Source organism: Herpailurus yagouaroundi, unplaced genomic scaffold (assembly GCF_014898765.1).
Source record: "Herpailurus yagouaroundi ecotype Mexico unplaced genomic scaffold, PumYag 28, whole genome shotgun sequence".
NCBI classification, from domain to species: Eukaryota; Metazoa; Chordata; class Mammalia; order Carnivora; family Felidae; genus Herpailurus; species Herpailurus yagouaroundi.
The window spans coordinates 100232275-100248563 of NW_024412376.1; the positions used below are offsets into that span (position 1 = coordinate 100232275).

The 16289-nt window shown below is 38.7% G+C and overlaps 1 protein-coding gene and 1 long non-coding RNA gene across 27 annotated transcripts in view; both read left to right on the forward strand.

Moving 5' to 3' along the window:
* Positions 1 to 23: 23 nt before the first annotated feature.
* On the forward strand, positions 24 to 8980 carry LOC121033423 (uncharacterized). Of its 6 annotated transcripts, none has more exons than XR_005791898.1 (7): positions 24 to 278; positions 479 to 643; positions 1004 to 1084; positions 3599 to 3672; positions 4313 to 5149; positions 5914 to 5979; positions 7290 to 8980. It is a non-coding gene; the product is annotated as an uncharacterized LOC121033423 (long non-coding RNA). The 6 variants fall into 6 exon arrangements; XR_005791894.1 differs by having other exon boundaries at positions 4313 to 4508; positions 5067 to 5979; XR_005791893.1 differs by having other exon boundaries at positions 24 to 326; positions 4313 to 5979.
* Positions 8981 to 10693: 1713 nt separating this feature from the next.
* The window catches only part of SEC31A (SEC31 homolog A, COPII component), a 73535-nt gene continuing 67939 nt past the window's right edge, over positions 10694 to 16289 (forward strand). For 11 of the 21 annotated variants that reach the window (XM_040479677.1, XM_040479731.1, XM_040479752.1 and 8 more), the window contains exon 1: positions 10695 to 10824. The gene's annotated coding sequence lies outside the window, so the exon portion shown is untranslated. The other 10 variants (XM_040479798.1, XM_040479838.1, XM_040479761.1 and 7 more) reach the window with 5 other exon arrangements.

Here is a 16289-nt window from a genome sequence, read left to right on the forward strand (position 1 = left end):
AAAGGCGGGCTCTTAAGGTGCAAGACTCCTACTCTTCCTCTTCGTGGGCGCTGCGCTTGACGCCGTGACCAATCACAGGCCACGTCGCGTCGCTGCAGCCAATCGGAAGAGCCTAGAACATTAAGACGAGCATTTGACGGCTCCTCCTCTCTGTTCCAGGGTGCTTAGTGGATTTAGTTGTTTATGGTCTAGTTTTGCTACTGTTTCAACACGCTCCGGTTACATCCGGTGCCATCGTGGTTCTTGTGAGGCAAGGCCTGAGAATGCGAAGCGGGGAGGTAGGAGTAATATTGAGGTGAAACTAGGGGCATGCCGTTAGGTGTCCGGTACGAACTCTTAAAGGGACTGGATATGGTGCAGGAAGAGATGGGAGGGAGAGCGATAAACGCGATACCCTAGAAATGTTAAAGACAGAATTGGGCCCCCAAATAAATTATCTACTGAAAGGCATATAATTTCCTTGCATTTTATTTGGTAGTTCCCTGATGTGGTGATATTATAGGAGCTGTTGGGATGGTTGGCCTTAGATATGTGACCCCGGAGGAGCATGAATAAGAGTGTTAATACGGGGATACGTCGTTTTTTAATTCAACGAACCTTTTCTACAAGACCGTTTGTCACTGTGGGCAATTAAGGAAACAAGGTAAGATCCTTGGGGCACCACATGTCTAGTGGGGAATCGTCAATATAATTAGTTAAGAGGGTCAGGACAGAAAGCGCAATGAAATGATTTGGGTTGGGATGTGGCGCATTGTAGATAGTTTTCAAGAAGTGAGAAGGTCTTCAAAAGATGTCTTTGTTAAGCTCTATATGTTTACGGTATGAGATTTCAATTGTCATGGAAGAAACAAAATGGGGCCAAAATAGGGCATAATTTCTGTCTTTGGAGAGACACTTAGCATATTAAGTGGCTTCTTTCTCTCCTGCTTACATTGGAGGCCCATTAAGGAAACCAGAAAATTTTGTACTTTTCATTAAGTTTTTTCATTTCCTTCTCCTGTAGGCGAGGGTGATTCCAACATTTCCAAGCCAGATTGCGTCTTTTTCCCCTTGTTGTTTTCTTAGTCCAGATTCCAGCCAAAAGGTACTACTTATTGACATCTGCTTTCCATTATAATATGCTTGTATCTTGTTTGAACGAGATTAACAGAGCTTTTGTTTATGTCCCTTTCTTAAAAGTCATGTGGCCTGAGGATAGTCCATGACTTTGGGGAAAATTGAACCATGGGCTGTGTGCTTGCTTGGATGTTAGACGTGCAAAGGGTAGGATCTGGATTAAAATTATCTTCAGTCTGTTAGGCTATTAGAAACTTTCTTAGTACTCAATCAGTTAAGACCCAAATGAGGCTAAGTAGAAATACATAACAGTTTTATCTTTAAGGAAAAAATTGGTTGCCTTGTTTTTTTGGTAACAGTTTTGTTGAGATATAACTCCTACACCATACAGTTAGCCCATATAAAGTGTGCATTAAGTTTTAGTATATTCAAGAGTTGTGCAGTCATCACCATGATCAATTTGAGGACATTTTCATCACCACCCCCCCCCCAAAAAAAAAAACACATTCTCATTAACAGTCACTCCCTATATCTTCCCTATCCTCTGTTCTTGGAAACCACTATTTTTTTTGTCTATGTAGATTTGCCTATACAATTTCATATAAATGGAATCAAAAACTAATATATGGCCTTTTGCAAGCAGCTTCTTTCATTTAGATATTTACTTATTTATTTTGAAAGAGAGATTTAGAGCATAAACAGAGGAGAGGTAGAGGGAGGGGAAGAGAGAAAGAATCCCAAGCACATTCCACACTGTCAGCACAGAGCCCAGTGCGGGGAACCCACGAGCTGTGAGATCATGACCAGACCCAAAATCAAGACATTTCTGAGTTACCCAGGCACCCTGAGTACTTCCATTTTTTTTTTTTTAATTGTCAAAAGATGTTCCATTGTATGTATATACTGCTATGATGATTTTATTTAACCATTTATCAGTTGACCATTTGGGTTGTTTCCATTGTGGGGGATTATTATGAATAATTCTGCTGTGAAAATTAGTGTACAAGTTTGTGTATGGACATATGTTTTCATTTCTTTTGAGTATATACCTCAAGGTGGAATTGCTGGGTCATATGCTAAGTGTTATGTTTAACCTCAAGGAAATACCAAACTGTTTTTCCAAAGTGGCTGGACCATTTTACATTCCCATTAGCAGTGGATGAGGGTCCCATTTTCTCCACGTTCTTGGGTGAAGTGGTATTTCATTGTGGTGGTTGCCTGATTTTTAAGGACTCCAGGTTTGCAGGGAACCTGCTAGAGGATGCTCCTTGCATGTAGAGACCAATGTGTAAGGTGAATTTGTCTTTTCAGTCTCTACCACACAAATAGATACATGTGTTTCAGCTGTAATGTACATGTCCCTGAAAAATACCTCATGTTCAGCAAAATTATGCATGTGAAAGTAGTGCTTGTAGGAAAAAGAAAAAGCATTGAGTACTCAAAATCTGTGCAATTGGATAAGCTCTAAAATAGTAATCAGTACCTGGAAAGTACTCCTGTGCCCTCCTCTCACCCCTTAAGGGTAACTTAAATGGACACTACCATAGGGTATATTAAAAGAGCAAGCCTGGTGGGTGCTAGACATTACAGATAGGAAGTGGAGCTCTAAGCTCATAAGCTGCTAAATGGTATAGAGGGCAGGTGGGAGTAGCTGGGGAGGGAAGCCCCAGGTGCAGGCTCTCATTTTTCATTTTCTTTTTTTTGTTGTTATGTTTATCTTTGAGAGAGAGGGACAGAGCATGAGTGGGGGAGGGACAGATGGAGGGGGACACACAGAATCCGAAGCAGGCTCCAGGCTCTGAGCTGTCAGCAGAGCCTTTCGCAGGGCTTGAATGCACGGACAGCGAGATCATGACCTGAGCGGAAGTCAGACACTTAACCAACTGAGCCACCCAGGTGCCCCAATCTCATTTTTCATTTTCTTAAGTTAGAGTTGAAAGTACCCCTGCTGCCAGTTCAGCATCAGAGTTCAGAGGGAAGGGTTTTTTATTTTAATTTTCTTCTAAGTGGATTCCAGATATTGTGGCTGCCCAAGGATAGATGAAACCGTGGCTCTCACATTATTCTGAAAGCCTTCTTGTAATTATTAATTACAAATGAGTTACTGAAAACTGGTATGCTGCAAAACAGATGTACTTAAATGTAAACTGGTTAAATGAAAACTCACTTTATGGAAGCCACAAGGGGTCTAGGTTTTCTTAATGTACTCCTGGATAGGGAAATAGGTAATTCCTCATAAAAGCATACTTTTTTTTTTTAGTTGTAGTTATGTATCTTTATGTTCGTTTATAACTTGTGCATTTTTGTTGCTGTTTTTTACTGTTTTACTAGTGACATTGAGGTTCTCAATTTAATCATTTGATTATCTTTGCTTCTTCCAATAACTTCATATCCAGTGATTAAACCTTTTCACTGCTGTTCACATAATGAACCGTTGTGATTATTGAATACGTTAATGAGGATATGTAAACTGTATTAAAGATATTGGGAAAATGCATGGACTGTAGTGCATTGTAATATAAAAGAAAATATCTCTTTTTAGGAATTACATTCTTGGAGATGTTGGAAAAAGATTCCTGGGACTTCAAAGATAATCACTCCAAATATACAGGGGAGGTAGTATATCTTTCTTTAAATGTATTAAGTGTTCCCAGAACAATAGTAGTGAGTTGGAAATGGCGGATTATCTAAGTAAAGATTTACAAAGACTTTGGTGAAATCTAATTTCCTGTTACAGAATTTTGTTAATTTGGTCACTTGGAGAAAAAATAACAACTAATGCTTCTTGAACGACTACGTGCCAGGCATTGTGCTAAGCATTGTATAGACACACAAGTTTGTTTTATAAACAAATGTATTTCTCACAACAACCCTAGGAAAGCAAATAGACTTTTTGCCTTCTAGGACTGGTATCTTCCTTGTTGAACACCTACTCTTTTGTCAGATTCTTATTTCTACTAGAACCTTTATTTATTGTCCTGTTGTATTAAAATGTATTTCTGGTAACTGACTTACATTCTTGCTGAATTTTTCACCATTTCATTTCAGAAAGCCTTTAGGTTTTGAAATTATTGGTGACCAACTTAAAAACTGTTCCCGAATCTGACCCTTTCCTAAAACTTCAGACCTTTCCAGCTAATTCATAAGTTGTACATTTTGCTTTTTGAATATGGATTGTGACTCTCTGTACGAATTATTTATTGCTATGTAAAAGTTATTCAAAACTTAGTAGTTTACAATAACACTTATCTTACAGTGGGAGGAGGGCAAAGCAGAGAGACATCATCTTCTGGGCTCTCACTTGGCAAGCCTTGGTTTCTTGATGGCTGTTGGCTGAAGACTTAAGTGCTTCACCATGAGAACCTCTCCATAGGCTGCCTGAGAACTCTCACAACATGACAACTATCTTTCCCCAGAGGGAATGATCCAAGAGAGAAATGCCAAGTTAACATGTAAGTCGACACATATGAGGGTGTGAATACCAAGAGGTGGGAGATCATTGGGGACCATCTTGGAGGTTGACTATCACCCTTTACTCTTTTTTTGTTTTTTTTTTTTTTAAACTGCTTCAATTTATTGAATCAAGAGATTTAACATTAGACCCTCTGGTCAGATAATGAGAAGTATGAGAGCATATGTATTCAAATAAGTGCTCTCTTTTCTAAGATGCACGGTTTCTTGCCCATGAATATATCAATTCCATAAGTGATGCCACTCCTATTGGAAATTTTCTAGAGAATATATAAGAAAGCTTATTTTATAGATAGAGAATATTGGACTTTGATCATATATGTTTTTTTTTCTTGGACCCATTTCTCCTCTCCCAACTCCTCCTTAGGTGCAGGTGGTTAGAGAAGCTGGAAGTAGACTATAGATAGAAATTGAGTACCCCTATCCCTGGTATTTTGCTTGGGGTGCAGACTGACTTGGAATGGTTGAAATTTCTGTTTAGAGTTTTCTAAGGAATGCAATCCAATTACTTAAGGCACTTATACATATATTTGACATAGGATGGAATAAAGGTATAAATACACAGCAGCAGCTTTAGAGCGATTTGTCCTTTTCCTCAAAAGCTTGATATTTATCCAGTTTGGTGAGTATATTTCCTTTTCTTTCTGTTGCTCCCCCCTCCCACCACGGTCTTTTATCTCTCTTGATGTGCAAAATACAGACTTTGCCAAGCCCCTAATTGAGGCATTCTGAGCAGAATGCCCCTAATTGGTAGAATTCTAATTTGTGCCTGAGATTTGTAATCTTTTGAGTCTTCTTTTCCCTTAATTGCTGCTTAAAAGTTCTTTGTTAGCAGTGACAACTCTTTTCCTTTAAAGCTTAAGTGCTTCTGGTTATTTTGGAGACCTTGTGTAATAACAAAAAGCATTACGTAAAAAACAAGATACAACCAGTTTTGGGATGTGTTTGTATTAGGTATGGTTACCCTTTCCATGTCAAGCTTAATATTAAGACATTTCTAAGTTAGCATAAGGTAATCTGTGCAAAGTAGTTAAATGATACACTTGAGATTATCTTTGGTATGATTTTTCCAATGGGAAGTAAAATTGGAGGTGTTACCGGTTCATGAAAATCAAAATTTATAGAAATGTGTATATATTATGTGTTCTTTAAAAAGGGCTAAACAATGAAAAACTTATGACTAAAGCTCAAGTTGAAAATAGGAAGAAAATATAAATGTCCAATGATTAAACTTTTTCCACTGCTGTTCACATCATGATCTGTTGTGATTAATGTATGTGGATGAGGACATAATGGAAAAAGAAAATCCTAGTGGGAGAAAAACATTATAGATATGATGTAATTTTTTTGTATATTGATTTACTTGTAAATGTGTTCCTGTTTTAGGAATGAAATTGAAGGGTGTTTTTGTCAGATTTATCTGATAAAGAATTTGAACATTTATATAGTAAGGTAAGTAGTTTATAAATTTGCTAGTTTTGACAAAAGAACGGACAATCAGATTTGAGCAAAAAATTGATATTTGAGCATAATGTGGACATTGTACTCAATTAAATTTTTTTCCTTATTTTTTCATTTTTCAAAGATAACAAGAATATGATTTCAAAGATAATTTTCTTTTTTTTTTTTTTTAATTTTTTTTTTTTCAACGTTTATTTATTTTTGGGACAGAGAGAGACAGAGCATGAACGGGGGAGGGGCAGAGAGAGGGAGACACAGAATCGGAAACAGGCTCCAGGCTCTGAGCCATCAGCCCAGAGCCTGACGCGGGGCTCGAACTCACGGACCGCGAGATCGTGACCTGGCTGAAGCCGGAGGCTTAACCGACCGCGCCACCCAGGCGCCCCGATAATTTTCTGAATCAATAGATTTGATGCAGGATAGGCAATTGGGTGGCTGAGGTCAGGACTTTTAACCTTGATGATTATCTTTTCTCAAAAATAATGGTGTCATTCAGCCTCTGAGATTCTTAGAGATCATATATTCCAGGGTTTAAATTTGCTGAACTTTTGTATGTCCTATAAATGACTCTTTGATATGCCACTGAATGACCATCCTATAACTTAATCTTTATTCAAGAACAGTAGATAAGTAGGTGGTTAGAAGCTGGGAATCTCAAATTTAATACCAGATTAATCTGTTACTAATTAGGCATGTTGTCTTGGGGTGTTTCAAATTTGAGGAATATAAAGAGGAAAAATTCTTGCAAATACTCAGTATTGATTTAAGTTTATTTTCTATTTCATAAATTTCTACAAACATAAAAGTTGATATAAATTTTGTTGACGGGCCTTAATCAAAAGATTTACAAAATAAGTGCATTCAAAGACAAAACTAAAACATTAATGGGATGGATGCTACTGTTCCACAGGAGAAAACATGGTACTGGCTGGTGTGGAATAAGTTGTAAATACATACAGTCTTGTGCTTTGTGATGATTATAAAGCTTTACAATCAGGACAACAGTAGAGTTGTCCAGAACTTTATTCTTTTGCAGACCTCAAAATTGTTGAAATGAGGGAAGGGGCCTAAGTTCTCAAAAGGATGTCTTTGGACTGTCTGCAAATGCTAATTTGAAGAATTCTGTATTACATTGTCTCCAAACATTTTTCCATCTCCAGTGGGAATTCACTCTGGAACTAACATTCCTTTGAGAAAATCTTCAGTTTCTATTTTGATCTATGGTTAAGTTTGTCTAGTAGTTAACTAAATTGGATTAAAAGTTGATTATTTTGTGAACTAATACAAGTTTTTCTTTTTAGATACAGGTGGTCCTTACTTTGCACCGTTCCATTATACATGAAGATCAGTTTTCACAGTTTAGTTAAATAACACTAATCCTCCTACAACACAGTTGTAATTTCAGTTACAATAGTAACTGAATCGTTGCATAAGTTTTGTTGCTAGCTCTTTATTCCACAACTGATTATGCATTATAAAAGATGTGCATCATGGTCAGTAACCAGTTACATCACATCTTTCAAAGTCTCTTGGTGATTGATCACTAAACATCTATTAGTTCACGGAGTAAAGCATGTAGTTGTATTGCTTACTTGTTTCCCAGTAATAAACCCATGCAACATTGTACAAAACTGGATAATCAGAAGAGGGAATTGGCAGGGCAGCAAAGAAACAAGTGATTTTTAACACTGGAAGTGAAATTGGATTTGAAAATGGCGACAGCATATTGAAGACGAGATGAGACCCAGGCCTACATAAAGCTGCAGTAGAAACTGTGGTTTAAAAGTTCGAGGAATATAAAAAGCAAAGTAAAGTTGCTTCAACATTTTTTAGTTTAAATTACACTAGGAACAGAAAGCCACTTACAGTTGAAATGGAGTGCTTGCTTCTACTTTGGATGGAGGACTGTAATAAAAAATCCTAATCAGTTTGGCTAGCATTCAGGCCAGAGTGTTGAGGTTAGTTGCTGCGCTGAAGGAAAATGGTAATTACCAGGAGACTGAAAAAGAACATTTTTTTGTTGGGAAAGGCTGGTTTCATCGTTCAGAAGTCTGGAGCGCCTGCGTGGCTCAGTCGGTTAAGGTTAAGCATCGTTTGGAGGTTGGCGTGAATGGAATAATGTTCCACTGGTGAAGCTGCATGTTCAGATAAGGATGCTACTGGGAAATTTGCACCCATGTTCCAAGAATCACAGGCAGTCCTTGCTTTGCACAGTGGTATGAGACTACTGTGCAAAAACTTGATAGGATTTGGCTGGAATGTAAATGGAGTTCCAGAAGGTATGACTGTGGGAATGTTTACACTGCTGCCATTCAGGAAATAGTTCTGGATATACAGCCAGAAGGTGCTGCTTCAGCAGCACATACACTAAAAGTGGATATACAGCCAGAAGAATTTAGTGAAGGTGAACATAGTTATAAATGAGGAAAGCAGTTGTGTGTTGTGAAGGATGAATACATTTGGAGGAAGTGATTCAGGTGAAAAGCCACATTAAAGGAACTCTCAGATGTTTCATGACACTGTGCAAAGCATTAAACGTTAGAAACAGATCAAACTCAGAAAAGAGGATGACAATTTGCCAAGGCATAGGAAAGATGGCTTGCTCCATATTGTAAGTTATATGTGAAAGCAAGCCCTGTTCAAACTACTCAAGACTTGTTTATAAAGAAATAAAACATTCTAATTTTCAATGTTTCTAATGTTTTGAATATTTTATTTTTTATATTTCAACCAAAATCAGTTTCTAATGTTTGGACAAATTTTAAGGTTATAGAACAAATCAGATTGTTCTTTGAGAGGTTTCAGCTTTCATAGTCCAACTGAGAACTCCCTGCATTTAAAACAAACTAGGAACTCTTTATATTTAACCAGATATATCAAGTCTAGAAACAAATACACTTTTCCCTTAGATTACCAGTTATATTATGACAGTTTTCATACTGTCTTTGTATGCATGCTACTATAACAAGGCTTTGAAATAAAAATTTATACACAACTGTATGTCTCATACTTCGACTTGTAGGCAAATCCTAATAGATGGGGATTGGCAAACTTCTTTTATAAATACAGCCATACAGTGAACAGGCTTTGCAGACTCTTTAATGGTCTCTAGCAACTACTCAGTTTTGTCCATGTAGCACAAAAACAGCCATAGGCAATACAGAGACCATTGAAAGTGGATGTGTTCCAGTCATGAAATACTGTTCATACCTCACGGTCTACAAAAGGGGGTGGTGGGAAGCAGGGAAGTTTGTAGTTTGACTTCTGCAATAGGAACATATAGTACATTAAATGATACCAAAGAATGTAACCACAGCTTGAATCATTTGAGTTTTTTGGTAAGTTGTTCTAATGAGCCCTTTCTCCATACTGATGTACATTTACAGGTAGTCGGGGGTCTTCTGGGGTTGGGGCAGTAGGGAGTTAAGTTTTCGGTTGATTCAAGTGATGGGCCCACTTCTAAGTTGGATTTTTCATTGGCATCTATAGGTAAACTAGTCCTTGCAGCTGTAAGTAAAAATGGATTTGTAGGACACTAGAAATTTGCTGCTGTAGCCTAAGTAATCCGTTTGGTCTATTTCTTTACTAGAGAAATAAACTTCCTTTTCAAATTGAACTGGAAGTATAAGACACTAAAAGGGTGTATGAAAGCATGCAGTGGGAGCGAAAAATGTGCCTACTCTGATACCTAGAAGTGAAGGCACTTCAGAAAAAACTTGAGGGGCACCTGGGTGGCTCAGTTGGTTGAGCGTCCGACTTTGGCTCAGGTGATGATCTCACGGTTCGTGGGTTCAAGCCCAGCATGAGGCTCTGTGTTGACCATTTGCTCAGAGCCTGGAGGCTGCTTTGGTTCTGTCTCTTCTCTCTGCCCCTCCCCCGCTCACGCTTTGTCTTACTCTGTTTCTCAAAAATAAATAAATGTAAAAAAGAAAATTTAAGAAAAAACTTGAGAGAGATGGTTGACTCTTCGGTGTTAATGGGAAGAGAACTGGCCTAGAAGTTAGGAGACCTGGGTTGAATCCAGGTTCTAGTTGTTTATAAGTGCTTTACCTCTGGTTTTACTTTGCTGTAAAACAATTCCTAAACTAAAAATGACATCCAGACAATACACTAATTCGAAGCCAGGGTCTGGCGAAGCCCAGTGACTAAGGGCAAACCCTAGTACATCTTAAATAGTTCCATATGATGCTAACTGAACTACTTGGCTCCACTATGCCTCTGGAGTAACAACACCGTCCACAACAGACCTCGGGTATAGTCAGATCACTTGGTTTTGAAGTCCTCAAAAGCAATACTGTAGAACAAACTTTTAACCAACCCAATCACAAATTAGTTTCTGCAATTAGGGCCGTGCCGTCCCATTTCCAAGTGATTTGTCCGGTGTTGGCAGTGTCGCGGAGGCTGCCGATGTCTCGCAGGACTAAATCTACGTGGCATTCTTGCAGGCCTCGGCCGTTCTTCGAACAGAAAGCTACACCCAGCACAGCAGGACCTGTTTTTTTTCTTTTCGCGTATGCCGGGTCACCGCATCCTCAATCTGTACGCCGCCCTTCAGTACGGGTCCCCCCAACCTCACAAGCGCGCGCCACCTACACGCTTTTCACGCCCGCCTGCCACCCCTCCCGGAAGTGCCGTGGAGGGGAGTGCGCCGAAGTGGGCGGGGCGAGGCGTCGCTCCCGGAAGCGTCCGCGGGCCGCCCGGGAGGGGCTGTGGCTGCCACGTTGAAGCGGAACGTGGAGGTGGCTTTGGGGCGGGAGGAGGGGCGGCGGCGAATGCTGGGAGAGTCCGACGGGCGTCGCGCTAACGCAGGAACGGGTCGCCGAGGGTCCCCACAAGGTGTGTCTGCCTATTCCTCCCTGTCTTCTTCGCCGGCCCTCGGGCCTTGAGGTGGAGCACAGGCGAAAGCTACGACCGTGGCATCGGCCTCCGCTGGTCCCCGTCAGCCTGCGGCCCGGTCTGTGGTGGCGGCGCGTCCCTGATCTTCGTTTCGGGCCCGTCTGGATAACGCCTGGCGTCACGGCTGCTGCGGGGATCGCGCCGATCCACATCCGCCAACGTTTCCACTGCTGAGCAGGAGCTCCCCTGAGGCTTGCGACAGGGTGTCGTGCCACGTCCGGTAACGGGGGTCTGAGGTCAGAGGACACTCACACCCTTGTGCACAAAGAGGTGCGGGCCCCAAGGGCGAGGGAAGGAAGCAAACCTCAGGATCACTTTGGTTCATTTTAGTTTGGTTATGATTTTTTTTGTTTGTATTTGAACTGTTGCCAGATTTAAAGGTTCATAGGTTTTTAACTGGAAGCTACTGTCATTGAACCAGGATTGGATTATTTTAAGGATAGTTACCAGTTGCCGTCTGTTCCTCGAAGGAAATGTCAAAAAGTGTTGTATGTTTTTGCTAATAAGTTATTATGATGAGAGATCAAGTTACAGGGCAGGTGAAAAATAAATCAAAATATTGCGTGGGCTTGTGGGCATTATGAACTTTTATGTGAGCATAAACAACTAATTTTATTTAGTCTTTCTGAAGTTGCAGTGATGGTCTGTGATAAATCCTTTCTCCAAAACTGCTTTTTAACTACAGAAAACTGAAATGTGATTGTGTTTGTCGCTAATTGTAACTGTATTCAATCAATAATCAGAGCCTTGCTCTTCTATCGTACCGTCCTACGTTTTCTGTACATACTGATTGTTCTGGGATTGGCTGAAGTTTACTCATCGTTTTTTAGTGGTTCTTCTGTGCTCTTTCTCTTGATTAAGTAGACCTGGGGAAGGTTTGTAGACTCTAAGAACTTTTGGATAACCTGAAGTGTTTTTGTAGTTGTGAATTAATGTTACACACATCCAAGGTTGTTTGGGAAATGTGACATTGGAATGGATTAAGAATTATATTGCCTAATTTTAGATACATAGGTTCTTTTTGAAACTAATAACGTAAGAAAAGAAAGAAATTTGTAACTGTAAAGAGCAGTGATTCTTAATTTTTTGGAATTACAGTCCCTTTTGAGGACCTGAGGAAAGCATTGGATCACCTTCCTAGAAAAATGCACTGCACAGGGGCTTATTGGTGGCTCAGTTGGTTGAGCGTCTATCTCAGCAGGTCTTGATCTCAGGGTGGTGAGTTCTAACCCTGTGTGGGGGTACTTAAAGAAGCCTACTTTAAAAAATACACACAGAATTTTGTATGTAATTTCATGAAGTTTAGAAATTCTTGTCAAGTGGTATTATTAAATTGATTTTTACAGTGTTTTTAGAAATATTCTTTAAAAATTTTTTTAATGTTTTATTTATTTATTTATTTATTAACGTTTTTTACTTTATTTTTGAGACAGAGAGAGACAGAGCATGAGCGGGGGAGGGGCAGAGAGAGAGGGAGACACAGAATCGGAAACAGGCTCCAGGCTCTGAGCCATCAGCCCAGAGCCCGACGCAGGGCTCGAACTCACGGATCGCGAGATCGTGACCTGAGCTGAAGTCGGACGCCCAACCGACTGCGCCACCCAGGCGCCCCATGTTTTATTTATTTTTGAGAGAGAGAGAGATAGACAGACCGACAGAGGACAAGCCGGGGAGGGGCAGGGAGAGAGAGAGGGAGACACAGAATCTGAAGCAGGCTCCAGGCTCCGAGCTGTCAGCACAGACCCCGATGTGGCGCTCGAACCCACACACGGTTAAGATCATGACCTGAGCTGAAGTCAGTCACTTAACCGACTGGATCACCCAGGCGCCCCAGAAATGTTGTCATTCTTCGGTTAATTTTAGTTCAAAATGTTTTATTTATTAGATTCTAGATAAGTATGACACCATTTAGTTCAGTGCACAGTTGGCACTTTGATGTGATTTTGGTTGAGTGAAATGAGCCTTAGAACATCGATAACAATAAATCCTCTAGAACAAATTTGTCCATCCATGGTGAGATATTTGCCCACACAAGATGGATTTTTAATAAGGCAGTCCCAACTAGAGATTGTATTCCTGGTTTGAGAGTCAGAATTTCCATTTCCATAAACTCTTCTACTTTTTACTTTCTGAAGAATGGGTCATCTCTGTATGGAGCATTGTAAGATTGGTATGTTTGAGAAAATAGTACTGTTGGAATTTAGTATTGCTTTACAAAATTAGCAACTAGAAAATGAGCAGAAAGAAAAAAGCTTCCACTAAATTGCATGCATTTAACTACGTGCATGTTGTAGGGAGAAACTTGGACAAAAAAATAAGAGTTCTAGTGTGAAACATAAATTATTCTTCAGGTGTATTCTTTGGGATACGCATTTTAAATTGTGACTTTTGCAGTAGCTGACATTTACAGGCATGCATTTACTATGTGCCAGGCACTGTTCTAAGGCCTCTGTGTAATGCCTTATTTAATTCTTACAACAACCCTTCTTATACATACTTTTATTATACTTATTTTACCAAATGGGTAGCCAAGGCACACAACAGGTAAAGGTACATGCCTAAAGCCAGAGCCTAGGACATGATGGAGCTGGGATTTAAACTGAGGGTTTGGCTCTGGACTCCATACCCTAAACTGTTATGCTGTAGATATTGTCTTATAGATGTCATATGTGAACAAGCCACTGTCCTCACACTTTTCTTTTTGTATTATAAGAATGATTTTGTTCTGTGTAAAATAGTCTTGAATGAAATAAGTATGCATAGTGTGAATTCTTATCACATTTGATATTGAAAAAAAATTGCACAAAGCTTTTAAAGCAAGCCTTCACTTGGGAAGTACACTTGGTTTAATCTAAGCCTTTTTCAGATTTCTAAGAAAATTAGTTACAACTAAATGATCATTTCTAAGAAAAGGAAATATGCAAGTTGTATTTTCTTAGCAGTCTTAGTGTTTTAAGAATGATTGCAGTAGGTAGATTATGGTATTCTTATTTAATTAGATTCAGACCACATAAGGTAGTTCCAGGCTATTGTTGTAGTGATTGGGGGGGCCCCCCCCCCAAGTAGCTGGTATTGAAGCCTTGTGTTCAGTACAAGTTAATAAGTGGAACTGCATCTAGTGGAACATTGAGTGCTAAGGACAAGAAGTAGACTTTTATAAATGTTTTGAATTTCCACTTAACCATTTTATGTGCTTATGAATTTGTCTGTTTCTCTTTCAGTAAATGTTACACATTAACTAAGTGTTCATGAATCAGGTATCCTCTGTTGTACCTTTGCTCTTAGACATACTGTAGTTCAGTTTAGTTGGGTTTTTTTTTTTTTTTTAATATACATGGTTGTTTTGTTTTCACTTTTAGAAATTATTCTAAGACACTTTATGAAATCTTTTTTTAAAACAAACTTTTTTAACCCTTTTAAAAAACCTCTTTTTACCCTAGTAGTATTTTTCCCTATTAAAAAAAAAAAGTGTTTTTCTTTAATGTTTATTTATTTTTGAGAGAGAGAGAATGCGAGAGCAGAGGAAGGGCAAAGAGAGAGAGGGAAACACAGAATTCAAAGCAGCCAGCACAGAGCCTAACACGGGGCTCAAACTCATGGACCATGAGATCATGACCTGAGCCCAAGTCTGACCCTTAACTGACTGAGCTACCCAGGTGCCCCTCCCTAGTTTTTAAATAAGAAAAGTTAAAGTTATTAAAGTTATTTTTTCTTTTAAACACTTAAGAATTTAAAAATTAAATGTTTTACCTGAAAGTAATCTTTCTAGCTCATCAGTCTTTTTGTATTTCCCTAATAAACATTTAAAATTGAACAAGCAAAACTTTGTATCTACTTCACCCTGTGCTAAGCAATTTTGAGTCCAGAAAGGGTAAAAGTTGTAATTTTTTATTGAAAAAAGACATTATTTGCCTAGTTAGTGAGACAAGATGCCATATAAAACAGTGGAAAAAGATGTAACAATAGGTACTAATAGAGTGTTATAAAGTTTTAAGATAGAATAAGATACTTTATTATAATATGTTTAAAGTGGTATAAACAGTTAAGAGATTATTTAGATAATTGTGTATTGGATCATTAGGGTACTTATGAAGGAACTGGGACTTGAACTTGTTATTAAAGACAGTTGGCTCAGAGGAAGAGGACATTTCATATATAGAAAATAGGCCTCTTTTTCACTTCTTAGAAAATTGAGATTTTGCCCTTTTTTTCAGAATAGTCTTAGGAAACTAGATGTATGGTTTTCTTGGTTAATCTCATGATAGTAATAATTTTAAAAAGTAGTTAGCGTATTAAAACTCATGTTAACCTATGTGCTGGGCACTGTGTTTGGCCTCATATTTCAAATATATCATCTCATTTAAGTTTCACAACATCCCATGAAGTAGTCTCTTTTGTCCCTATTTTACAAGTGGGGCTCAGGGAGGTTAAACAGTGTGTCCAAAGTATCATAAGTAGCACAGCCAATAGTCAAATCCAGTGTTGACTCCAAAGGCTCTACTACTTTTAACCACGTGATGCAACCTCCTAATCCACTCTTGCCTAACCTAGCACAGTTTCTAAAATACGTTCCTTCTCTCAATGTCCTCCTGCATCCTAGTTGTTTTGTCAGTATTTCTTCTAAATGTTAGTATGCCTTCTATGATTAAAATCGAATACCTGAATTTGTTAAGGTAACAAGTAAGAGCTCGGACTCTGGAAGTAAACTTCTGAGTTCCAGTTTTGGCTGTGTCCCTTGCCAGCACGTACAAATTATTTAATCTTTCTGTGCCTTCATTTTTATCATCTGTAAAATACTCTTCATGTATAAACAATTTGAACATGTAAGACCCAGGGCATATCGTTAGTCTTAGGCCCTCGTAAGGAAACTACTGGAGGATGAACTTTATTCTCTAGAAATGAATGAGAAAGCTGGCCAAAGTACTCTTGGAGAGCATTGAATATATTTAACTGTAAACCCGAAACTAAAACAAAGGTGGGAATAAGGAAGAAAGAATAAAGTGTATATGTTCAATATCTGATAATGTAGGAATTCATTATAAATCTAAAAAATTAAGAGAAGTGGGAAGTAAGAAAAAAATTGGAGGTAGAATAAGTTAATGGGTTGCCTCATCTGTAATAGCTGGGAGTCAAAGGACATTATTTAAAGCTGACAAGTCAGTTAGTGGAGGTATAAGCATATTTAACAGTACAAAGGTAAACACCGAGAAAGATAATACTATTGACTATAATAACTGTGGAGTACAAGAGGGGCAGTAAGATTATGAAAACTGATTTCATTAGTGCTCACAGTAATTACGGTGTAAAGAAATAAAGGATTAATGGTACTAAATAATACTGTTTTTTTTTATGCTTATATATTACTGAGAGAGACAGGACAGAGAGCAAGTGGGGACGGGCAGAGA